Source organism: Mauremys reevesii, linkage group 2 (genome assembly GCF_016161935.1).
Source record: "Mauremys reevesii isolate NIE-2019 linkage group 2, ASM1616193v1, whole genome shotgun sequence".
Classification (NCBI taxonomy): domain Eukaryota; kingdom Metazoa; phylum Chordata; order Testudines; family Geoemydidae; genus Mauremys; species Mauremys reevesii.
In genome coordinates, this window is record NC_052624.1 from 267,377,706 (window position 1) to 267,403,574 (window position 25,869).

Genomic DNA, 25,869 nt, shown 5'->3' on the forward strand with positions numbered 1-25,869 from the left:
GGTTAGGAACATGGAGGGGATGTTCCTAGGCACTGCTTTAGTAAGTATAACTCAATGTATTCATGTCTGAAAGTCGGTGACACCATAGCAGAATTTTCAGAAGCCTTCAGCCTCCATCGCTAGCTTCAAGCAATCAGCAGTGACCTTTCAGCATTCTGCTGCACATCATCCATCCATCCACACACCCATCTCCTTGCTGGTTGCCCTGTACTGTGATGACCCTCCACCATTCCTTCCATGATAACTTTCTGAAAGTTATTTCTGAGGTTATTTTCATCTCTATGCCTAATGTGACCAAAGTACATAATTTTGCATCGGTTGATTTCCACTATCCAGGTCTGTTTCTCTCCAGTCATATTTCTCACATAGGCATTCATCCTTTTTTTCCACCCAGGAGATATGCAAAAGTGTATGCCAGCACCACACTTCAAAAGCTTCAATTTTCTTCTTGTCAGCAGCATTAACTTCCCACTATTCACGTCCATAAATGGCTATGGAAAAAATTAGGCATTTCATCAATTACACCTTCATTCTTTGGGAGATGCCATGTTTTTTCCAGTTTCTGAGGGGAGGCCAGAGCTGAGTGAGCCATCCCTAGTCTTCTTCCAATTTTTTTGGAATAGTCACATTGGTCGGTCATATATGATCCCAGATAATTAAATTTATATATTGCCTTTACAGCTTGTCCATTAATTGTGATGTCCACTTGCATCCTGTTTTCGTTAGTTGTGTCAATGTATATTCATTTTGTTTTCATTAGATTCTGGAATACTCCATATTCCTCACTAACTGTTTTTACAGACTCCAACTGTCATAAACAAACAGTAAAGGGTTAAGAAGTTCACTTAGCCTAGCTGACACCTGACCAGAGGAACCAAGGGGGGGACAAGATTTTTCAAGAGGAAGGAGGAATGTTCTTCCTTTGTTCAATCCATTACGTTCTGTGCTAGAGTGAAAAAGATCAAGGAATCACCCAAGGTAGTGAGTATTAGAGAAGGAATGAATTAGCTTATGTTTATTTCCTTTTGTGACTTTGTCTTTTTACATTAGAGGGATAATCAAATTGGGTTTTCTTTTGTGTAACTAAGGTTTTGCCCAGGGGAGCATCCTCTGTGTTTTGAATCTGTTGTCTGTGAGATTTCCTTGCATGTTAATCTCACAGAGGTTTTCATTTCACCTTTCTTTTTCTTTAATTAAAAGCTTTCTTTTTAAGAACCTGATTGATTTTTTCCTTGTTTTAAGATCCAAGGGGTTTGGATCAGTGTTCACCAGGAAATTGATGGGGAAGTCTCTCAAGGTTACCCAGGGAAAGGTTACAGTATTTGGGAGGGAGAGATTTTCGGGGGGAAGACAGAGTTTCCCAAATGACTCATAAACAGCTGTTTTAAATGATTTGGGTGGTGGCAGCAGCCAGATCTGAGCTGGTAATTAAGCTTAGGGCTTCTCATGCAGGTCCCCACATCTGTACCCTACAGTTCAGAGTGGGGGTGAAACCTATGACACCAACATTTGTTGCATTGCATTGGTCATTGTAGCAAAGAGCATTATGTCATCAGCATGTCTGAGGTTGGTTAAGAGGTGACAACCAATGGAAATCCCAGCTCCTTCCACTTGTCTAAACCTTCCAAGGCTTGTCTTGTAATAAATTCTGTTAAAGAGGCTTGGGGACAAAATACGCCCTTTTCTCACACCCTGCCCAGTGGAAAACTACTTGTTGCCTATTACTGTTCGCACTGTGGTTTGTTGGTGGTAGAGGCTTGCGACGAGTTCAGTGGGATGCTTTGGAATTCTCATGTCTGCCAGTGTCCTCCAAAGAAGGTTGTGTCAGACGGTATCAAATGCTTTTGAGCAGTTGATGAAGCACATAATCAGTGGGTGATTGTACTCTCTGCATTTTTCAATGATGTGACAGATATTTTTGATTTTGTCACATGTGCCTGGGCCCTCCCTGACACCACTTGTTGTGGTGCTAGTTCTGCTTTTACCCTTCATTTCATGTGATTCTGGATTATGTAGAGCAGAACTTCATCTGTGTGACATACGGAGATGGCACAATAGTTCCTACACTCTGTCTCCTTTCTTTAGTAAGGGTAGAAAAAGTCCCTTTGTCCAGTCCTCTGGCCAATATCTAGTCATCTATACGTCATTACAAATTTTCCACATAAGATCAGTACTGCTTTACCAACTGCTTTTGATAATATTGCTGGCACATTATCTACCCTGATGCTTCATTTTCTTAATAGCATGCCCTGCTTCCTGTCGCAGGATTGATAGCTCTGGCTCCATGCTCTCTTTTCTGTTATCCTGTAGTATGAGTGGCTCTGGTGAGGCATACATATTGTCATACTAAGCTCGCCACCTGCATCTAATATCATCATTCTTAGTGGGCAGTCTGCCATCATGTTCTTTTATTATGTTTGATCACAGGGAAAATCTTTTGTAAGAAGTCCAACCATTTGAACATACATTTTGTATTATTACTCCCTTTATAATTTTCAAGTTCCATACATTTTGCCCTTATATATCTGCTCTTGTCTTGTCTAGTCTGCCTTTGAATCTGTCTGCTCATTTTATAATCTCTCTTACGTTCTTCTGTCTCTACGCTGTTCTCATCCACTCTGTGTCATTTTTCTGCCAGCTCAAACACCTTCCCCGTTAATCATGGTGTGGTCCAATACTGACTTTTCAGAATGTGTGCTTGAGGTTATTCCCCTCTGTCACCTATGCTGATGCCTCAAATCCATTCTTGAGAGAAGTTCCATAATTTTTGCTGATTCTTGACAAGTCCAAACACAATGGATCCATCCAACACTGTATCTTTTTAAGTTTTACTTTGATGTCTGAGGCTGATAGCTGATGGTCTGACCCATAATCTGCACTTGGGAAAGTTTTTGTCCATCGGACACTTGATCTCCAGCATTGCTGTGTGATTACAAAGTTGATTTGCTTCTTTGTCATGCTTTAGTCAGGTGGTATTTCCTTGCCTAAGGACACTGATATTTTTATATCTGCAGGTTCCAGACAGCACGCTCCCTTTAACGAATTTTTCCAAGAGAAGAGCTGGCTTGGCAGTCTGCCACTCTGCCATTTGAAAAGAAGGTTCCAAAACACATACTCTTTGGTTGTGGGGCTTGCCAAGGGGTGTCAATTGATACACAATCTTCAGCAATGAGAGAAGATTAATTTGGCTGTGAGCACATGTATCTTTTCTGAGCCACTTTCTTACTAGAGGGGGCTCAAAGCAAATCCCCAGATCTCAGCACAAACAAACGGAGAAATTGTTGTTAACATCACCCAACCCAGTACAGGGTAGGGCCAGAGGCCCAGACTCTGGGCTGACCTACAACCACCCCATGCAATCACTGCTCCACACTGGGCTTCTTGAGACAATGTTTCTGTAGCAGACACCCCTTCGGTAGACATTGTGGTTCAAGGCTGAAGGGGCTTTTCTGGTGCCAGTAGTTTCTCACAGGCTCAATTAACAGACATGAATGAGTGGAAGCACTGGAAAAGCTGACTCGAATAGAACCCACTCCTGAACTTGGCTACATCTGCCATTTCAGATCCTGCACGCACAGTACAGGGGAAGATTGGTAGCTAATGAATTCAGATGCATCTTATGAATCCGATGGTGACTGTGCAGCTACAAACTGCCCACAATGCAGGGTTCATTGAGTCCTTAGGCAATTGAGATGCATCAAGAGAAACTAGGGAGTTAGTAACAGTGAAGCAAACGTGACTGAAAGCCAGGGAGAGGGAGGAAAGTGCTTTGGTGTAATAGAAAATGACCAGCATACACTATGTGATGCACTGTTACTCACGTCTTAATGGCAGTAATGGAAAAGGAGACTTTTAGGGCTAATCTAATTTACCCACATTTTTATTGAAATTATGCATAACAATTCCACCCACCTATGGCACAAGTTAAGTTTAGATAACCCTACTTAGTAATGCAGTGCAGTATGTGCTCTAATCTAGTTTCTAATGAATAAAAGTCTGCATGTTGGCATGTTCTATAAATAAAAAGCACAGGCCAATAGCTGAACACTGAAAGTGCTAATAATTCTGGAGAGTAAGCAGTTGCTGAATGCTAACATAAAACCAAATGCCCATTAAACTGTACATTTAGTGACAAACCCAAGCTGCAAAATTAATGTCCTAATTTGAACACCTCAGAGCTTTAAAGGAATATTTGGATCTGAGGTTTTGGTTTGGCACAGTGTAAAAAGAGAGGCTATTTGCAAGAACTGGTCTTGGATCAAGGTTTCAATTCTGAGTTTCCCTCAGAGTTTGAAGATATTTGTCCTATGGCTTCATAAAGCACTACAGTCAGAGAAGGTCAAGCTTTTCCATTCCAAAGCACTATGTATGGAATATAGAGAGACACCAATGGACTAAGGAAAAATGCAAAAGGTTAGCGGAGCCTCTCTAAGGCTGACTGGCAACTATTTTGAAGATGAACTTGTGACTCATGCAGACATACAATATTTCATTCTTCAGTGCCTTGTGTTGTCATTTATACCTGTGGAAGGTGGGGAAAAAACTCTGTAAATTTAAGTGTAACCCTTCTGCCAGGTGAAGTCTACAGCAACAAGGGCTGAGTTCACTATCTAGGGGTTCCTCTCAACAATACAAAACAGAACTGGCCCCATAATCTGAGAAAACTTAACATCGCCACTGTGCACCTCTAAAAGGCAATTCTTCCCCACTCACAAGCACCGAGGGTTGATCCACACTACCGCTAAAGTCAATGTAATTTACATCCCTTACGGGTGTGAAAAAGACACCCACCCGAGTAATGCAAGTTAGAGTGACCTAAGCGCTGGCCACACTGGTGCTGTGTCCATGGAAGACATTCTCCCACTGATATAACTTCCGCCTCTTGTGGAGGTGGATTAATTCTGCTGACAGGAGAGCACTCTCCCATCAGCATAGCGCATCTTAACCAGGCGCACTACAGAAGCGCAACTGCATCGGTACAGCTGAGCGCTGTAACACTCTAGTGTAGACTTGCCCTGAGCCTCTGTATAACAAAATAAAACATTGATTAAAAGGGAGAGGGAACTCAGCATTAATTTGGGAAAATACTGGAACAGTGATTCAAAAGCATGTAAACCGCAAGTAAACATCCACCCTACCGTGCGTAGGGCAGTGTCCTTTGACTCAGTTACCCACCTTGTGGTGTGAAAGTCTAAAAAAGGGACATGACTTCTCTTTTCCCTCTGCTGCACCCCACTCAGAGTTTGTTATCCAAGGTCAGCAACATCTCCAGAATCGGGGGATGCATTTTGGAGGGTTCACCTCCCATTCTTGAGAGGAGCAGGCAGTTGAGTGATGCCTCTACTTGTGCTTATTAGTGTGCCTGCAGCTTCTCAGGGGTGCTACTATCACTGCTACCTCTTGCCACATTGCTGAGTTCAGAGATTCTATCATTTAATCATGTTCTCAGTGATACCAGCTCTTTAATAATCTCTGTGGTTACCTCTTCTGCATTGTCTTTCACAGCCACTGTCTAAAGCTTAGTCACATTAGATTAGATTATCACTGAGAAAAAACCAAGACTTTCAAAGAATTTAAACAGCTCTGTTTTTACACATTGGATGGGAGAAGCATTAAATATCTTACAGAACATTTTCAGCAAGGCCACACCATCAGATGAGAACCCCCATCCTCCACCTCTTGACTTTTACTTGGATTTGGCATCACTACCCCCTACTTGGTGAGTGAGTTTAAAATTAGGGTGACCCCCTCAATTAGTGCTTGCTAAATAGTCTGCTGCCATTTACTCATACAATCAGGATAATCACATGTCATTACCCCTGCATTCAGCACTAAAGTGAATTTTAACCCAAAACAGCCAAAATTGATCAGTTTGGCAAAGCAGCTCTATCCTGTACAGTCAGCTCCTGAAGTCCCCCCTCATTTTCCCTCAGTTGGTCACTAGATGTTAGGGGAGAGTTCATTTAGACCCTGGCTTACATCAGTGATAGCATTTTACCCTGCATTTGCCCAGGAGTAAATGATGAAACACAGGGAAAGGCACTGAAAAATCAGGCTTATATTCTGAAATCAGCATTTACAGCTGTTCTTTGGCTTCAGTCACATTTTCCTCTTCTAAAAGTTCATCCCCAAGATTTCAACTCAAGTAAAAGAAAGGCGTTCTATTCAAATTTCCCTGTGTACTTTTTTAGATGAAAGCTAAGCTCTATAATTAGTGCCCACTTCAAAACCTAAGATTCCTGAATTATTTATTGGCATAGCAATACGGGACATGGTTAAGAGAGCCTGTAGATATTCTCCAGCAGTCAGGCTGGAGGGATTCAATTTAATAAAAGCAGAAAATAGTATAGCATTTTTCTAAATTATTGAGGAAGGAAAAAAGTAAAAGTTATGCTAAAGTCACAACAGTATCATATGCCTAAAGACTTAGGTACAATGCTATTGAAATAAAATTGGAGGAGGCTGGACATCTCTGTGAAATGATACATATTAGCCACTCCAAGGGAACAAGCAAGTTTCACCAAACTTTGCTGAGAAGAATCATGAAGTATGACTTCCGATATCTACTTGTAAAAGTTTTGCATTGCGCTAATTGTCACAGCTCAGCTTTAATTATGACTGTTCCATATGGGACAAAAGCAAGTTTAAGTGCTAATTAGGAGGATCCTTTTTTCTTTCCTTTTGTATGAGTTACAGTGAGGATGAGAACGTCTCTTTGAGAACTAGCAAAAACAATCAAGGGAGTCCACTCTAAGAGAATGCCATTTGTGATGCTTATGTGTCTATTAAAGATTAAACCCCAGCTGCGAACAGAGACTCAGATATTACAGTGGTGATGGGAGACATATAAGAACCTGGATATGCTCTCTGTCCATATTTGTGTTTCTGAAAATGGGTGGGGGGAGTATTTTTAAAAGAATCATTTTCATTTTACTGTAACACTATGTGGTCTAAATCTCTAGCGGGGAGGAGATTTCTGCAGTCATCCCTTGATGAAGTGGACAAAGAGTCAGAGAATGAGTCACACCTTATTGCAAGATTGTTACCTATTATCCCAGTGTGAACATTATGGTCCCTTTAAAAAAATCATTTAAATTTTGGGTGTCGGGGTAGTGAAATGTTATCTTATTGCATGACAAAAGGGCAGCAGAAACGTACTGAATAGTTCCTGAATGAGAAGTCACTATAACTAAAGTCTCAGTCTTGCATGGCTTGGTAAAGGAACTTGGACACAAGCCAGAGAGAAGAAAGAGTGAATGTGTGCATATTTTTCTATATTACTGCCTGCTTCATGATAGGGAGCTTATCTGAGAGTTTTATACACTTGTGAACTTCTTCCACAGTATAATAGTAGAGTTGAGCAAATTCTGGAAACAATTCTCCTATCTTATGCTACTGGAAAAGAAGTTTTTATGACAAGGTTAGATGGTATGTGAGAATCTACAATTGGTATTATGGCAGGAGATAATATTAAGGGGGTATTACTATAAGAGGTAATATAGAGGTGGCTAAAGACATTCAGCTGCTATAGCTAGATGAGGTGTTAGAGTCCTAGACTGAACTGACAATAGAGCCAACATCGTGGTAAGAGATGGTGTAGATGCAACACCCACCATAAGCGAACACAGAGGAGGCATCACGGCATCTTGTCATGGAAGTCAGACAGCATCTCTAGGGACTAGAGGTGGACCTGCCTGAGGACAATCAGTAATTCTAGGGCTCCCCTAAACACTGACAACAAACCATGAATGAGGTGCAGTGGAGGGAAGGGGTGGGGGAAGTGGTGTGTTAAAGGGAACTTTTGTCTATCAGACACTCACATCAGCAGATGGGGGAAACTGAGGCAAATGTTTACTGCTAAAGATGAGGGGGTGGTGTTTTCATTATTTGTTTACATGTACTGTTGATTTGTTATTGTTGTTTTTGCCCATATTAATGCCGGTTCCTTTCCGCCTTAATATAATTTTCCTTGTTATATACACAGACTCAGTGGTTGCAGGAGGGGAAGTACAGCCTGATAAGGAGGCCCAAGGGAAGGTATTTTGTTTGCTCTGGTTTCTGGGGGTCAAGTCAGAGTATTTGCAAATGTTAAGAGGAACCCCTGGCGCTCCAGACAGAAGGGTAATATTATCTTTTGGTTAAAGTCAAGTGTGGTATTGCTGTAGCATATGATGTGTCCCTCTTCTTGGGGGATAATCGCCTATCTTGTGAGGGGAATTGACGCAAAACCTATTCAGTCTTTTCAAACTCTGTGTCCCTTTGGATTACACACTCACCTGCAGAGCAGTGTTTCTAAACCTTTTCAGGTTGGTGACTGCTTCGCAAAGTAAAAAATGTCCACGACTCCTTTACATTTTCTATAAATGAGTAAAAAAATATCAGTGGTAACAATGATAAAAGCCTCTATAACTTATTTGTGTAAGATTTGAGAGGCTGACAGAGAATACAGGACCTTGAAGAGCCAGGGTGTGTGCAGAGTCAGGGAGTGAGATTTTCTCTGCTTTAGACAATAATAAAATTTTTAATGCCTCACAGTCCCCGTCATTGCCCTTTGTGATTCTTCCAGGCGCACACGGGGGGTGGGAACCCATCTGTAGAGAAACATTGTAGAGAATGTGCACTTTTTATGCAGCCGGTGGTAGGCCTGAGACACTGCAATGTCCTAGGCTGATGTGTGAAATGCCCATAATTCTTTGCAAGTTTCAGCATGCAATAGTTTGCAATAGTAGAGGGGGACAGAGGTAATGGAAGGCACACAGACCCTGGAAGGGAGAAAGTCATAGAGGGAAATGGGGAGCAATGGTATGAGATAGAAGGGAGATGTGGGGGCACACAGTACCAATGGTATGTGATGGAGGGAGGAATGTAGGGGGCATGGGAGACAAACGGGAACCCTGGAAGGGGGTGGAAGGAGAATGGGAAGTGATAGGGAGTCCCTGAAATGGAGGGGCTTGTGGGGGTGACACACAGAGAGCTTGTGGGTGGTGGGGGGAATGGAAGGATGGCAGAAGCCCCCGGCTGTGTGCAATCAGTTTGGCCTACAGCAGCACTGAAGAGTATGACCCTATAGTCAGGGTAGAAATTTGGCCATATCCCAGGATTCCACCTCTTATTTAGTCCCTTCAACAATTAGCAAAATGACCTCAGACATTTGGAATTCTGAAACAAAACAGCTGATGCAAGTTGAAAGGGCTGTCATGAAAAGTAAATGGGTGAGTAATAGGTGCATGGAGGGAAAATTTGTCACATATGGTCACAGACACATTGATCAAGGAAATTATACCTTTTGGATTATTGCATTCAAAATGATGCCTATATTTTTTAATCATTACACTACTTCACATTACCATCAGAACCTAATATTGTAATTTAAAAAAATTGTGATGCTACTTCTAAATCCCTATTTACAGGTGATCATTACTGACAGTATGATTGATTTGGTTTAATATGGGATACTGAAAATTCAAACCATGATGAGAGCTGCTACATGCTATGTCATGATAGCTTGCAATATAGGGCTAAAGAAAAAAATATAGATGTTCATTTATGTCACACTCAGGACAACAATCATTTCAATACAGCGGGGATCTCTAGGGGCGGTTTTTCTGGGGGGCAGTTTGACACAGAAGATTGAGGCAGAACAGGATGCCTTAAGGATTTGTATGTTTTATAAGGCACTATTTTGTTGTAATGCTGTATAACAGTGAAGCATTGCTTTATTTTGAATAATATAATCTAAAAGATATTTAATTTTCTTGTTCAATGCAATCAAGTGATTACATGTGAAACACCATCCCCATCCACCCTCTAATTTTCAATATAGTTTTCATGTATAACAGTAGAGTGAAGTGGGTCTCAGCATTGGTCAAAACCATGATGCGTGCATAGGGATGTAGGTTTTTTAATAGCTTAGATAGTAAAGCTGTTCTTCTTTGTCCAGCCAGGTGAGATCTGTTCTCTGAGTGATTCTCATACATTTTTAGTACTCAAGATGTCAGGCTAGGGAGCCACAAAAAGATGAATTCTGTCCTAAGGTGAATATAATTTCCAATGATCGCTTATCGTGCATCTCAGAGGAATGCATGGGTGGATGAATTGTTTGTGTTAATGGGACTAGCATTGCCACAGCTACAGGGAGCTGGCAGCTTTAGACATGCATCATGGTTTGCCCACTGCGTGTGCCCATTGTTACAAATCCCCCTTTAGGTCAGTGCAACACATGCTTGGCACTGAGACTACATTAATTTTTCCATGGATCCCCCTCTGCACTGTACAAACGCCCCCACTACAGGGTGTTTTAGGGGTGTCTGCTGGCAGGAGAAGCCCTGGGAGCCAAGCTGCCTGGAGGCAGACTGAGAGAAAGGGAACTCTGGGGCAGGTGCGGAGGCAGAGCTCCAATATGAAAGGCCTTGTGCCTCTGATAGATTCCCAGAAAACAGAGGTACAAACCCTGCTCTCCCAACACAGGGATTTGTGAAAAATTCAATGGTGGGGAAACAATGCGGCATTTACCTTCCCTCCCCACCACCTCTGTCACAGGGACCTCTGAATCTGGCCCCATGTCAATCTAAAACATTGAGGAGAGTTTCACAAACTTGTCTCTCCAAAGCTAAAGCCCAAAGCACTTGCCTGAAGCTTCCTTGAAAAGTCACTACACCTAGGTGAGATTTAAATCACCTATGACTGAGTCCTCCAACTCCCTGGCCATCTCTCACCCACCTCCCCACAACCAGCAGTGACATATGGATCACTTTACACCTGTAACAGACATTACTAAAGATAAGAGAAGTCTCCCTTCCCATTTTCTATCCATCTCTCTCCCAAAGCAGGTAAGAGCAACAAATATGTCATGACAACATGGACAGCGTATTTTAAGTAAGTGGATGTCTGATGCCATTGACATCTCTCCTTTTTGCTGGGCCCGTCACTACCTATTATTATTGTCATTATTATTATTTCCAGTGTTGTTATGCCACCATGCTTCCAGCACACCCACCACTGCTCTAGGAACACACTGCTTCAGCTCCACCCACTACCAGGACTCAACTACGTTACAGTTCCAAAGGGCTTGCTCTTCCGGTGGGACTTCAACATGCATGTCAAAAAGGTCACATGTGCAAATGTCAAAAAACTCATCTCTTTATTTGCCTCCCTAAGACTTTCACAGGTCATCTCTGGTCCAATCCAAATGGCTGGTTACACCCTGGACCTCATTTTTGGCCTAAGTGTCTATGTCAAGGACATCAAAACCCAGCCACTGTGTTTGGCATTCCACCACCTTACTAAGGCAGCAGTCAGGCCTTTTCCAGCTCCAGGCAACAAGACCGCCCCATGATCCTGATTCAACTGTGAAGACTCATGGACTCCATCAAATTCCAGAGCCTGCTAATGGGCAGCACCACTTCATCCACAGAATGAGGACTTGAGGATCTGGTGAATCATCATTATATGGTAATCTTGGTCATCACATCCTGCCCTCCAATGGGCCTTCTTCCCCATTGTCCACACAAATCTCCTTGGTTTTCTCACACCCTGTGACAGATGAAGAGGGGGCAGAGGCTCAAGCACCGATGGCAGAAAATGAAGGCTGATACAAACAGGATGAAACATAAATTGCTTCAAGCCTATGCTGAGTCTGCATTGCAGGCCAAGAGAACCTTCCTTCTCCCCCTGGGAAGAGGATGAGAGAACAAACACATGACAGATTTGTAGCTGCATTACTTAATGCACTGCAGGAAGATGCTCAGATACTACGGTGACGAACACATTATAAAAAACTATTTAGAACAGAACAGACACCCCCCCCACACACACACCTCCACTGAGGCTGCACAAACTTCAGTGTCCCCTTTCCATCAGTGCTTCCACCCTCTACCACGTTCTGCCTACAAATGCCAAATCCAAACTCTGACGCTGTTTAGCAGGGACATATGCGGCTGGCTTGGGTGGGTTCAGCTTCCTGCCCAGTGGTGGCTCTAAGTCACCAATTTAGCTGTAATTTCCCACAGCTGCACACGTGTTCGTTAATTAAAGGGCAGTTTTTTAAATGCCCATCTGTGCCCTGCTGTGGCTGCCAAGTTGTTCAATTAAGCTGCTGCTGCTTTGGAGACTCCTACTGGAGCTTGCACATCCCGGGGCTCCGAGGCAGCTGCTTTGCACAGAACGGCTGCTAATGGCACAGAGAATTGGGATAATGACACATTTACGTCACTTTCTCCTTTCCCTGAGTGGGCTAAGGTCCCAGCCACTGCAGCAGCAGAATCTTTACTGTCATCACCAAAACCATCCAACCCTGCTCTAGAATTAAGCACTTTGTGGTGTGGTATGTGGAAGCTGGAACTGCCATTGCCTGGGCTTTAGCTGTTTCCTGGATAAATGAAGAACTCCGGTTTCCCTTCCTGGGAGTGGAATTTAACAAAGACCAAAACACATACTTTTAATAAGGACCAACTTCATCTAAGAAATAAGATTGTTCTGTGGCTGTTACGCTAGATACTATATTAGCGTAAAAAAGTTCTGAACATCTCAGTAAAAAGGACGTAGCCTCAATCATGGGGACACTTGCTGATGAGTGACTCTAATGATGACACGGCAGGGAGACTCGCTGCAGTATTTGAGAAAAGATTTCAGATTCTTCTAGGGAGGTCAGTTTCACAAATATGGGTTGCCCTAGAGGTTACGGTTGTTGTTGCTTATATATTGAAGAGATTTCAGGATAAAGATATTTAAAAAAAACATATTTATTTTGTTACAATTAATAATTTAGGGTATAATAACAGATAGACATTTAAAAATGAATTTGCTTTGCACTTTTTTTAGTGATGTGCCCAAGCTGCAAAAATGGCATCTGACTTGAATTTCAAACCACCTAACTTTGAAGCAGGGCAATGGAGCTTAGATTCTTCTTTAAATAGATGTAGGGGCCAGCTGTGAGATTTAGATCTGGACTGAGATGCTAAATCTTCTCCAAAGTCTGGGAGGAGAGGGGTTCACGTCAGAGATTTTAGTGGGTCGTATCTTTACCGTTCATTGCATTTCTTCAGACAATGAAAATGGACTAGTTGTTTTCTCTGTTGTTTGTACTCAGTTGCTAATTATTTTCACTCTTTGTCTTAGGTACTAGCTGGATAGCCAAGGTAATTTTTTTTGCTTTAAGTTTTCATTGAAATTAAAGAAAAAGTTGATATTAATATTAGCTTTTGTCTATGTTTTTAAAGCTAAATTTTAAGGTAAAATTTGAACTAAGCAGGGTCCCTTTAAACAAAACAGTGAATTTTCATATCCACTAAAGCACACCAAACTGTGGGCCATGGCCCAAAGGTGGGCCGCAAGACAGTCCCAGCTGGGCCGCCACGGGTGGAGTTGAGGGGCCATGTCGGGTGTTGCCCCCCCAAACTGTGCATGTTGGCAGAGTGGTGTCTTGCAATAGCCCCTGTCCAGCGCTGGAGGAGCTCAGCACCCCTAGTGGGCAGCAGAGGGTGAAGCGGAGCTGCTGGGTGAGGAGAAGGGTCTGGCCCCAAGAGGCAGCTGCTCACGGCCATTCCCACTCTGAGCCACCGTATCCCGGAATCTGGGGCTGTTGGGTCCCCTGGAGTATTGGCCCTGCCTCCTCTCGCCCCAGGGACTGGGGCTCAGTGGTGCTGCTCCGTTTCTGCCTGGACTATGCCGTGACTGGGACTGTCAAGGTAACGCCTGGCCCGGGCTCCAGCACCTGCCTCTTCCCGGCCCTGAACCCCTCCCTTGTTCCCAGGTAGGGGGTATCTGTGAGGCACACCAGGGTGCTGGGTTGGTGGGCAGGTCTGCCGGGTGACCAACTCAAGGCACTCAATGTGCTGCTGAGGCAGAGGGTATTGGCAGGGACTGGCTGCAGCACTTGCCTGGCCCCTTTGCCCTCTCGCTGACCCTGGTCCCTCCTGAGGTGAGGGGCTGGGCACGCCCCAGGGGCCCCCTCTCCCGGCCACACGCATGTTAATAGTGGACCACAGTGGCTATTGCTGCTACATAGGTGGGCTTCAGGGACAAAAGTTTGGGAACCCCTGCACTAACGTGTAGTGTAATCAGCAGCCTTCTTCATGAGTGCTTAGCCCATGCAAGATATAGGAATGATACTAGTTGTGATGAATCTAGACAGCAGAGTGTTACTGTGGGAACTAGAGAGCAAGAGAGAACTACGGATTCCTATCCATGTCCAGCAGCCCCAAGCAAATCATCTGATTTATCATTAATTGCCACCTCTTTCTTCTCTACCATGATGGACATTTACCCAAACTGCCCTTCCCTTCTTACATTCTCTGTCTTCCCAGCAAAAGAGGATGTAGAGCATTTTTGGCTTCATGAGATTTTCTTTATAGATCATTTGGGCCTGATTCTAATCTAATTTACATCAGTGTAAATCAGGAGTGACTCATTTAAAGGCAGTGGAGTTAAAAAATAATTGTGAAAAAATCTGTCCCTTTATCATTGCTCATTTGTATAGATGCCTTCCAAGGTGGTTTCATAGCCTGCTCTTCTTCTTTTTCCTTATCATAGTAAGACTTGAATGGCGTATACTGGTAGCTAACCTTTGGATTAAAAAACAAAAAAAGTCTCCCCCGTTTGGCTCATCTAAAGTTTTGTTAGCATAGAAACTGCTGGCAGTTTACTTTGTACAGCGCCAACTCTTAAATAACTCTCATCCATAGATCCCAAGTCCTCTACAAGTAGAGGTATAATCATTACCCTTTTTACAGATGGGGAAACTGAGGCACAAAGAAGTTTAGTGTCCCCAAAGCAAGTCAGCATCAGAGCCAGGAATATAACCTAGGCCTCCTGACTTCACATCCCATGCTTTGTTTCCTGGACTGTGCTGCCCTCTATTGCCTTATTGATTTTACTGCACTGTTATTTTATTAGTAAGCAAAGGTGGGTGGATGAGAGAAGACTTCTGGGGAAGACATAACAGTGTATGCAATAACAATGAGGTGTCCTTGTGACACCTTAAAGACTAACACATTTATTTGGGCATAAGCTTTCGTGGGCTAGAACCCACTTCATCAGACAAATGCAGTGGAAAATACACGAGCAGGTATAAATACACAGCACATGAAAAGATGGGAGTTGCCTTACCAAGTGTGAGGTCAGTCTAACGAGACAATTCAATTAACAGCAGGCTACCAAAGGAGGAAAAATAGCTTTTGAAATGGTAATGAGAATGGCCCATTTCAGACCGTTGACAAGAAGGTGTGAGTAACAGTAGGGGCAAATTAGTATTGTGGAAATTAGGTTTAGGTTTTATAATGACCCAACTACTCCCAGTCTTTATTCAGGCCTAATCTGATGGTGTCCAGTTTGCAAATTAATTCCAGTTCTGCAGTTTCACGTTGGAGTCTGATTTTGAAGTTTTGTTGTTGAAGAATTGCCACTTTTAGGTCTGTTACTGAATGACCAGGGAGACTGAAGTGCTCTCCTACTGGTTTTTGAATGTTATGATTCCTGATGTCAGATTTGTGTCCATTTATTCTTTTGCGTAGAGACTGTCCGGTTTGGCCAATGTACATGGCAGAGGGGCATTGCTGGCACATGATGACATATATCACATTGGTAGATGTGCAGGTAAATGAGCCCCTGATGGTGTGGTTAGGTCCTATGATGGTGTCCCTTGAATAGATATGTGGACAGAGTTGGCAACAGGCTTTGTTGCAGGGTTTGATTCCTGGGTTGGTGTTTTTGTTGTGTGGTGTGTAGTTGCTGGTGAGTATTTACTTCAGGTTGGGGGGCTGTCTGTAAGCAAGGACTGGCCTGTCCCCCAAGGTCTGTGAGAGTGAGGGATTGTTCTTCAGGATAGGTTTTAGAGCCCTGATGCTGCACTGGAGAAGTTTTAGTTGGGGGCTGAAGGTGACGGCTAGTGGCATTCTGTTACTTCCTTTGTTGGGTCTGTCTTGTAATAGGTGACTTCTGGGTACTCTTCTGGTGCTGTCAATCTGTTTCTTCACTTTACCAGGTGGATACTGTAGTTTTAAGAAGGCTTAATAGAGATCCTGTAGGTGTTTGTCTCTGTCTGAGGGATCGGAGCAAATGCAGTTGTATCTTAGAGCTTAGCTGTAGACAATGGATCATGTGATGTGGTCTGGATGAAAGCTGGAGGCATGTAGGTAAGTATAGCAGTCAGTAGGTTTCCGGTATAGGGTGGTGTTTATGTGATCATTGCTTATTAGCACTGTAGTGTCTAGGAAGTGGATCTCTGGTGTGGACTGGTCCAGGCTGAGGTTGATGGTGGGGTGGAAATTGTTGAAATCTTGGTGGAATTCCTCAAGGGCCTCCTTCCCATGGGTCCAGATGATGAAGATGTCATCAGTGTAGTGCAAGTGGAGTAGGGGCGTAAGGGGACGAGAGCTGAGGAAGCGTTGTTCTAATGACAATGTCATTTGGTCATCTGTCTTTGCCCTCTTCTTCTCTTCTGTTTTCTGGCTCCTCCTTCAGTGCCCCTTCACCTTCTATGGGAAAACTGTATCTGTAAGAGTCTGCATGAGCCAGTTGGAACCAGTTGTTATGTTATGCAGAGGTCTGTGTTATGCAATGCTGATCAATTAGAATTCAGACAGAACAAAGAGCTCTTGCAAGTACCTTATGCACAGAGAGTGGAATTCACAAAGGTATTTAGCTGCCTAACTCCCACTGAAGTCGGTGCATGATCACTGACCACCTCCATATTTCCCTCCCCCTTGGACTCTTCCCTTTCCTTTCTACATTTCCCTGTCTTTGTTCCCTCTAGCCCCATCTCCTCTGTTATCCCGTTTCCCATAGCGCTGTTCTACCCCTCCCCGCACTTTCCTCTACACACTGCTCTGCTCCAGCAGCAAAGCCGAAGAGAACCAGAAGCATATTAGCCCTGGTTCATTTAATTCCTTTCACCTCTGCAAGCTCAGGGTGGGGGAGTGAGCAGAGTGGGTAGGAGTGCAAGTTGCAAACTCTGAAGCTTGATAAGGTTAATACTCTTCAGAGCATCATGTTAATTTCAGTTGAGCAGACTGGTGCCGAGAGAATAGTATTGGTTGGTTGTATAGACACACTGGCTAGTCTGACCTTGGACAAAAAGGTCCTGTTTGATTTCCACAATAGTCACCACTGGGTGACCTCTCCTCGCTGGACCTCAGAGTCCGAGCCACAATGTCTACACAACAATTTTCAGTGCAATACCATGAGCCCTGCAAGCCTGAGCCTGTCAACCTGGGCTTGGAGACTTCCTGCCACAGGCTGCCACTTGCTGTGTAGATGTACCCTAGCTCACTTCAGGAGGAGCACTGTACAGGCTTCAGATAGCAATGACTCCAATTCACTACCTAGCTGGATAGATCAAATCAGTGACCTACGGTGAAATGAGATACCAGTCCTCTGAACCACTCATTTCTGCTAAAGCTTTTTAATTGTACGTTGACTGTGAATTAGAGATCTTGTTCAGTAATGTGTTCCGTCTTTGCTGAACCAACAGCAGAACCACACCATACACACTTCTAGGGGAAAGACAAGGAAAAATGGAGTGCAGAGCTTATACACTATTGATACAAAGCATTTAAAGAACTGGGTGTGAGAGATATTTCAACCCCATGCAATATCTTTGGGGAACCTGATTGTATTAAGTCTATGTAACGCTGTGGGCCAGGGATTGCTTACATCTCCAGGGCAGAGGGTGACCACAGCTCCTCTAGGAACAAGAGAGAGAGAGAGAGAGAGACAGAGAGAGTGTGTGTGTGATTAAGGTGGATCGGACTGTCACACCGTCAGAGAATTGCTTGCATATACTGATTCAAACTGGGATTTCCAGAGACCAACAGACACAGGTTTTGATATAAAAATTCTGCGTTTAAATTGACTTGGGGCCTCCTTTCCGATCCAGAAAATAGACAGGACCTTCTGTCCAAGGGCACCAACCCCTGCAAACGAGTTGGAAAGACATTGGCTTACAAGGGCACCATAACACCGATGGGAAGCTATTAGCATGATATAGGAACTTTTATTGTTATGTTTTCTCTGTAATGCTTGTACTTTAAGAATATAGCTGCATGCTTAGAAAGAGCTGTGTGGTAACTTGCAACTGCTTCATAGCCCTCTGTGAGAAAGCAAAGCACAGTCACTGTCCTTTAGGCAGGGTGGCTTGTCAGGAATATCCATGGGCAGGGGGTATAATAGGCCCACCGCCAGACACCTGGGCCATGGGGGCCCTGCCTCTTCCCCTCCTTGCTGCACCCCTTCCCTGAGGCCCCCACCACCTGCTGCTGCTGCTGCTACCTGCCTGGTAAGTTTTCCTCCACTCCACCCCCCCCCCAATCTGGAGGTCCTGCTGCTCACTGTGGCCCTCCTTTGTGGGCAGGGGGTCTGATGAGGGAGTGAGGAGGTGAGTGGCGGGCAGGCATGGGGGTGAGGAAGGGAGTGGCAAGCCAGCAGGGGGGAGGCTCGCGGTGTGCAGGGGGGGTCTGGTGGAGTAGTGAGGAGGCAAGTGGCAAGCAGGCGCGGGGGTGATGAGGCAAGTAGCGAGCCAGCAGAGGGGGTCCCATGACAGGCGGGGAAGTGAGGAGGCGAGCGGCAGGTATGCGGGTTTCTTGCTGTGGGTAGGAGGAGTTTGGTGGCTGGGTAGCAGGCAAGTGGTGGGTGGGCGCGGGGGTCTTGCTGCAGGTCGGGGAGTCTGGCAGGGGAGTGAGGAGGCCAGCGGTGGGCGAGGTGTGTGTGAGGAGGGATGCGGGGGCTGGTGGGGGTCTTGCTGTGGGCAGGGAGGGGTGGATCTGGCAGGGGAGTGAGGAGGAGAGTGGCGCGCGTGGGACTCATGGCAGGCAGGTGGGGGCTGGCAGGGTAGTGAGGAGGAATGCAGTGAACAGCAGGTGGGGGGGCTCGTGGCAGGGGGGTGAGGAGGGACGCAGCGAGCGGCAGGTGGGAGGGTCTCACCCTGGGTGGGGTGAGGACGGATGCAGTGGCAGGAGGGGGGGCCTGACCAGTGTCGGGGCCTAAGGTGGGGCAGGGGTCGAGTGTGGGTAGGGCTGAGGGTGGAAGAGGCAGGACAGGGAACTAGTCTCCCCCAGGGAAAGCTTCATCCGCCACCATGGGAACATCACAGTGTAAAGCAGGCAGCCGTGCAGCCTTAAACCGCCCAGAGAGACAAGGGTCCTTGCTCACTCTTGTGATGACTGGAGGCCTAAGACCTGACTGGATATTCCTGGAGTGGACCACAGAACGGAGGGGATACATGTTAGTTACCCTGAAACTGTGATGCTATATTATGCAAATCTTACAGTACACCCTGTATTAATTTCCCACATCTTTTAAAAAAAGAACCCTGTATTAATTCCCCAGGTTTATTGTCTGTAAATGTACTGGCCAAGTGTCTGTTCTACATGTAGAACAATCATAGACAGATGTACTAGAGAGACAAGTGGGTGAGGTAATATCTTTCATTGGCCCAACTCTGTGTAGCTCAAAAACTTGTCTCATTCATCAACGGGAATTGGTCCAATAAAAGACATTACCTCACCCACCTTGTCTCTCTAATACCCTGGGACCAACACAGCTACAACGCCACTGCAAACAGAAATATACACTAGCATTTTCAACAAGTTATTTTAAATATAAACGTGTGAGACTATATGTAGTGAATATATCAAGTACATTGAGATAGTATCTATTTGATAGAGAAAGCATGTAATAAATAGAAGAGCCTTGTGATGAATAAGATGTACCATTTTCTGCTCTCTCTCTCTGCAAATATTTCAAAATTTGGGCAACTTCATGTAGCCAGCCTGCTACTAAAATGTTGTCTCCTTCTCCCCACAAATACAGAACTTGCTTCCAAATTACCCTACCCAGAGGCTCATGTCAGATAAGATTCAGCTCCTCTACCAATAACAGACTTTCTATATATTAAAGTCTTATAGCTTCAAAGTCCAGTAGCTCATGGCTCTGCAGGAGTCATTTATACCATTGCAAATTAGAGCTGTGACATTTTTAAGTCTAGGAAAGCTATTTTAGGTTCTTTAAAGAAGTTAGCCAGTTGAAGTCAAAGGCCAAAATTTTCAAACTAGAAGTAGCCTGATTTTCAGAGCTACCAAGCAGCTCAGTTTTGTATGCTTATCACCTCGGGGAACAAATCAGGATAAATCTATATTTAGATACCTCAAGTAAAAATAAGACCAAGATTTTCAAAAGGGACTAGTGCTCAACTTGAGGTCAGTGCTCAAATTACAGGAGAAGCAGGAGAGGATCCATACTATTTTTAGGGGCTATACCATTTTTGACATTCAAAGGCACTGGGGGGCCTGGTTTTGGATCCCTTACTTCTCCCTGCATGGCCAGCAGCAGAGGCAGGTGCCACCACCCTATGGGGGCGGAGGGATAATCAGGTTGCAGTGAAGGGATGGGCCTTGGAGAGAGGGGGAGGCCACCAAAGCGATCAGAGCTCTAGTGCTTCTGCTCTGTTGGGGTGAGGTCCACACCAGGTCCTCCTGTCTGGGTTTGGTGCTTCACTAGCAGAAACCAAGCTCCGACGCCCCAGTGTGAGGAAGCCCGTTCATCACAGCAGGAAGCAAGAGACTCTGCCCAGTGCCCTGGCCAGTGGCTCTGCAGCATAGGCGCCGACTTGGTGGCTGGAGCACCCAAGGGAAAAAAATAGTGGGTGTTCAGCACCCATCAGTGGCCACACCGATCAGCTCCTCCCTCTCCCCTCAGTGCCTCCTACCCAGGGAGGGGCATAACAGGGTGAGAAGAGGCGGGACGGGGGTGGGAATAAATGGAGCACAGGTGGAGCAGGGGCCTGGAAGAGGCAGAGCGGTAAGAGTGGGGCCTGGGGTGGAGTGGGGATTGAGCATCCCAGAGGAAAATAGAAAATCGGCGCCTGTACTCTGCAGAGATTAGCTCAAGCCTGCTCGGTCCCATCCTGCCTGCTCCTCCTCTAGCAGCATGCTGGGGAAAGAGATGGGAAAACGGGTCAGAGATTGGGGGATCCAGGGCAAGCTGGAGGGTTGGGGTCTGGGGAACAACATACAAGGGGGGGAAAGGGGCAGAGAACAGGAGCTGTCACCACAGTAGACCCAGGGGACGAGGAGTCTGTGGGTCGGGTGGGGGGGAGTCAGAGTGAAAGGAGGGACAGAGACGGGGGCAGAGGCAGGGCTAGGCAGGCAGAGGAAGTGTTAGATGCAGGGGGAGGCAGGAGTGGAGGAGGGGTCTAGAGGGTGTTAGGTGGATTCAGAGGGCTGGGGATAGGCAGGGATGTAGGAACTGTAAGTGGGGGCAAGGGCAGAAGGCAGAAGGAAGTGTAAGGGGAGTGGTGGGTAGAAGGGGTGCTGTGGAGTGGGTGAACAGGGCATTAGAAGGAGGCAGGGAGAGAAGGCTGGGGGGCAACAAGTAGGGGAGATGGGAGAAGATACATGTAGGGCAGGAGGGACAATTAGGGCTCAAGGAGGCAGGAGCAGAAGAGGGGATTAAGCAGTAGGGGCAGGCAGGGAGAGTTATGGGTAGGGGAGGAGGGGACCGTCTGCATTCATTACGCACCACCTTGTTTGTTCCCCGATTGAGACACCTTGAAAGGGCCCAATTTTCAGGGGATGGATGCTCAGCACTTTCTAAAAATTCTGCCCCTATAAGATATCCAACTAGAGACACCGAAAAGTTGAGGCACCCCAAAAATCAGTGGTCACTTTGGACGCCTAGGCCAAGCTTTTCAAATTTTAAGAACGCAATGTTGAAAGTTTAGTAGTAGTTGAGACAGATATGGCAATTTCCAGCAATACTCTGGGCAAATCTTATTGAATTAAGTTTAAGTATCTTAGGAGCTCATTGTATTAAAAATGCATTTTTTTTTATTACTGGTGGGATTATATGTAGTGTCTCTAGGGAGGAGATCTGACTAATGTAAACCTTGGGAAATGTTAGGAGCTTCAGAGTCCTCTTTGAACTAATGTGCCAGACAAAAGAAATTAAGTGGGATTCCCGGGAAATACTTGGGAGGAAGCAAACTTCTCACCTCCGGACCCATTCTTTTGAAGCTGTGCCCTGCGAAGAAAGCCTTTGTCTGCTGATCACTTATTACATGAGGAACAAACCAGAGGCTCAAACTGGATAAAAGAATGATTCAGATTCACGGGCATGCCCTGAATTGTGATGATAACGAATACACCTGACTTTAGAAGCTAACGGATGCAAATCCCAATAACATTTTTAACAAAATCTTTACAGAAGAGTTAATGTTGCTAAAACAGTTTCTGTAACATGACAACTACAGAATTTATGGTGGGGTAACATGGTGTTAGTTTTTATCAGCACTCATTTGAGATCATGGTTTGCCACTCTTGAGAAGTGTATCCTAAATACTAAACATATTATTAATATATTACATTAGGGCCAAAGACTGCAACACCCTTACTTACGTCACAATTTGACTTCCATGGGAGCTATTTGTAGAGGAAAATAGTCATAGAAATGTAGAGCTGGAAGGGACCTCAAGAGGTCATCTATTCCATACCTAATGTGAGTAAAGGTATCACAGTCTGGCCCTTAATGCACGTATCTGTTTTATATAAATTATAATGATGCCGTATTTGAAAGACTCCTGAAGTTGTGTTACAAATACTTTGATAATCCAATATTAATGCTCATTTTCAGTTGGCATTAAAAGCCTGCCATATTAGCCGTGAAAGAGTAAAATGCAGTAATTGGCTTGGGTCAGCACATTAATGATGTTTTGTTTAAAATGGGTAGCTTACAAGAAATGGCTTTTAAACTATTTATTTAACTTCAGTGATCTCCCACTGGCAAATCTTTTAAAACAGATACACAAAGGGTCAGTGGAAAATTAGAGAACCTTTCCCCACCATTAACCTATTTCTGTTCTCTTCGTGGTCAGAATGAAAAGCAGAGAGTTAAAAAGAACTGCCGCCTGCTTTAATTCCTGGTGTGCCTGAGGAATTCAGAAGTAGACCCAGTAATATGCAAGAATCACTATACATGCCTGTAATTCTCCATAGATACATATAATCCAGTGTGGTGGCAGATAAAAGAATACTGATTAAGGAAGAGAATCTTTAATGTTCTCTTTTTTTTCTCTTTTTGCTGTCTTAACCCTTTGGGGGGGGGGGTTCATAATTATGTAAATCTTTTATTTCTACATCAAGGAGTTTGAGCAAATGCTGAATAACATCAAAACACTAAATGAATTGTTTTATTTCATCTTTATAAAGCCATTAACACTCCTTGTTCAAAGAGGAAATATAGCTCGAGGTAACAGTTATTCTGTGCTAGAGGTTCTGATCAGAAGGATATTAAAAGATTCACAGCCATATACATTTTACTCAATTAGATCAATACATCTGAGTTACCAGGGGCAACCCAAGTATCTCAGCAGTGCTACGGTTGGGTCAGCCTGAGCAAGGACTATGGACACAATTCTGCTCCGAATGAATCTCATGTTAAAACCCCCAGCAGCCTCAAAGGTGTAGGCTGTGCCCTAAGGCCACCGGTCTCCCTTCATATTAGCTTGCTTTGTCTTTCAGGATCCTTGGTATTTTGCTGTTTTTACTAGGAGAAGTTTGAACTTTCCTATCACCTACAGACTAGGAAATATTTGAAAGCATCTGCAGAGCCCTCTTGACACATTTCAGAATCCTGCTTCTCACACTTCAAGGGTACCATTGTCTGTCTGACAAGGCCTCGCAGCCCCCGTCCCACCTCACCCTTGAGTGCTGCAGTTCAGTTTTCATCAAAAGTTTCACTGAACACAGTTTTGCATGTCACTGAGGTGCTGAAAATCAAAGTCTCCAAGATGCAGCTCTGATACTGGGTTTAATCATGTTTGCTTAACTTTCTAGTTAGAGACAACCACTATGTATTGTACTTGGTAGCAAACAAAAGGTAAGTGTGGTGTTTGTGCCTTGCACCTGTTTGACTGGTTTCCCGTCTGCTGTACCATTAAAATTAAATAGGCCCTATTCTCTGCTATGTTGGCAACTGCCATTTCACATTCATAAGCAGCCTACCTCACAGCAGACACATTTTTCTCTCTCATTACTACTAAGAACATGGACCAGCTAAAGTGCTACCCCCAATGTAAGTGGTCATGGCTTCATTGACATTTACCCCATCTGAAAGCCACTTCTCTGGAGAGTTTTTAGACAAAGGCCACATCCTACAATATTCTTTGTTAGGAGGGATCCCTGTGTCTACCTGAAGTCAATGGGGCTAAGCACAGAAGCAGATCTCATTGCCAGACAGGGATGTTAAAAATAAATTCAGAGAGCAGGTTACAATTTAAAGAAGTCTAAACACATTAAGCTATGAAAATACACAGTTAAGGCATTTAAACCACCTTAGCTCACCCTGGAGTGGGGAAATATAAAAAGCTTAATGTGTCTTTAAAAGTCAGTTGCATCAAACACACTAAAATCCCCTACTCTTACAGGTCTAAAGTGTCATGACAGAGCAGAGTTAAGGTAGTTTGAGTTCCCTATTTGTGCATTTTCATATCCTAACATATTTGGATGTCTTTTAAGTGTAACCTTAATTTAGAATTTCCTGAGTTGGTAATGTTTTGGGATAGTTCCAACATCTCTGTATGCCTTTTTATCTTTCGATTATGTACTTTCAACCTTAGCTTCATCTTACTGTAAGGTGGTTGTTGTTGTTTTTCTATTTGGCATGTAGAGAGACTTCATGGAAATCAAGGCAAGAACTAAAAGCCTTAAGTTGCAGACAACAGTTGAAGACTCTGCCTGACACTGAACTATCCTTTTAAGTGGGAAAATATATCATCGCTGGCAAGACAGCAGGTGCCCCTAAAGCAGATGAGACCAAATGAAACTTCCTAGTAATATTTGTAGATAGTTTTCATTAGTTTGCGTCTGATCTATAACCCACTGAATTAACAGAAGCACTTCTATTGACCTAAGTAGTCTTTGGGGATTGGTCCTGCTTTGAGCAGAGGGTTGGACTAGATGACCACCTGAGGTCCCTTCCAACCCTGATATTCCACAATTCTATGACTGAATGAACCACTTATTAAAAAAAGATCATACAGATTTGAAAATACCTAGCATTGTGAAAGAGCCATCAGTAAGTCACAGTCTAGCCTTTAATAATCATGCAGAGAAGGAAGAGGAAGTGAGAGCCCCACTTAGCCTCCCACCCTCCTTGCCCAAGAACAATGCAGGGAAAAAGAGGAAAGAATTTGTACTTCAGACATTCTTCTGGTACCCAGTGTCTCCCAGAGCAGCCACTGACACGATGTGCAGCTTACACACCACATTTTGTTCAGAACTTTGCCTAAGATACAATCTATCCCAACTATATTAGGGCCAACATATGAACATGTTCCAGGACTTGTCCTATCAGAACTAAATTAGAAGATAAAACACTTAAATTACCTCAGAGCAGAATTTTCTCAAATTAGAACTCAAAAGGTGGTGTCCTAGACAGCAAAACTGAGTGTAGGACTGAATTTTTAATGAAGATGATTGGGCTAAAAAAGATTCCTTATTTGCAACATATCTCTTTCTACCTTAAAGAAGAACCAAATATAGTCATAGAATCATAGAATCTCAGGGTTGGAAAGGACCTCAGGAGGTCATCTAGTCCAACCCCCTGCTCAAAGCAGGACCAAACCCAACTAAATCATCCCAGCCAGGGCTTTGTCAAGCCTGACCTTAAAAACCTCTAAGGAAGGAGATTCCACTACCTCCCTAGGTAACCCATTCCAGTTCTTCACCACCCTACTAGTGAAAAAGTTTTTCCTAATGTCCAACCTAAACCTCCCCCTCTGCAACTTGAGACCATTACTCCTTGTTCTGTCATCTTCTACCACTGAGAACAGTTTAGATCCATCCTCTTTGGAACCCCCTTTCAGGTAGTTGAAAGCAGCTA

The 25,869-nt window shown here is 44.3% G+C and overlaps 1 long non-coding RNA gene across 2 annotated transcripts in view; it reads left to right on the forward strand.

Moving 5' to 3' along the window:
- Positions 1–824: 824 nt before the first annotated feature.
- Positions 825–25,869, forward strand: part of LOC120396625 — a 32,848-nt gene continuing 7,803 nt past the window's right edge. Inside the window, exons 1-3 of one of the 2 annotated variants that reach the window (XR_005593257.1) lie at positions 825–978; positions 7,985–8,037; positions 13,117–13,136. This is a non-coding gene — a long non-coding RNA (uncharacterized LOC120396625). The remainder of the gene's footprint in view (positions 979–7,984; positions 8,038–13,116; positions 13,137–25,869) is intronic. The other variant, XR_005593258.1, reaches the window with a different exon arrangement.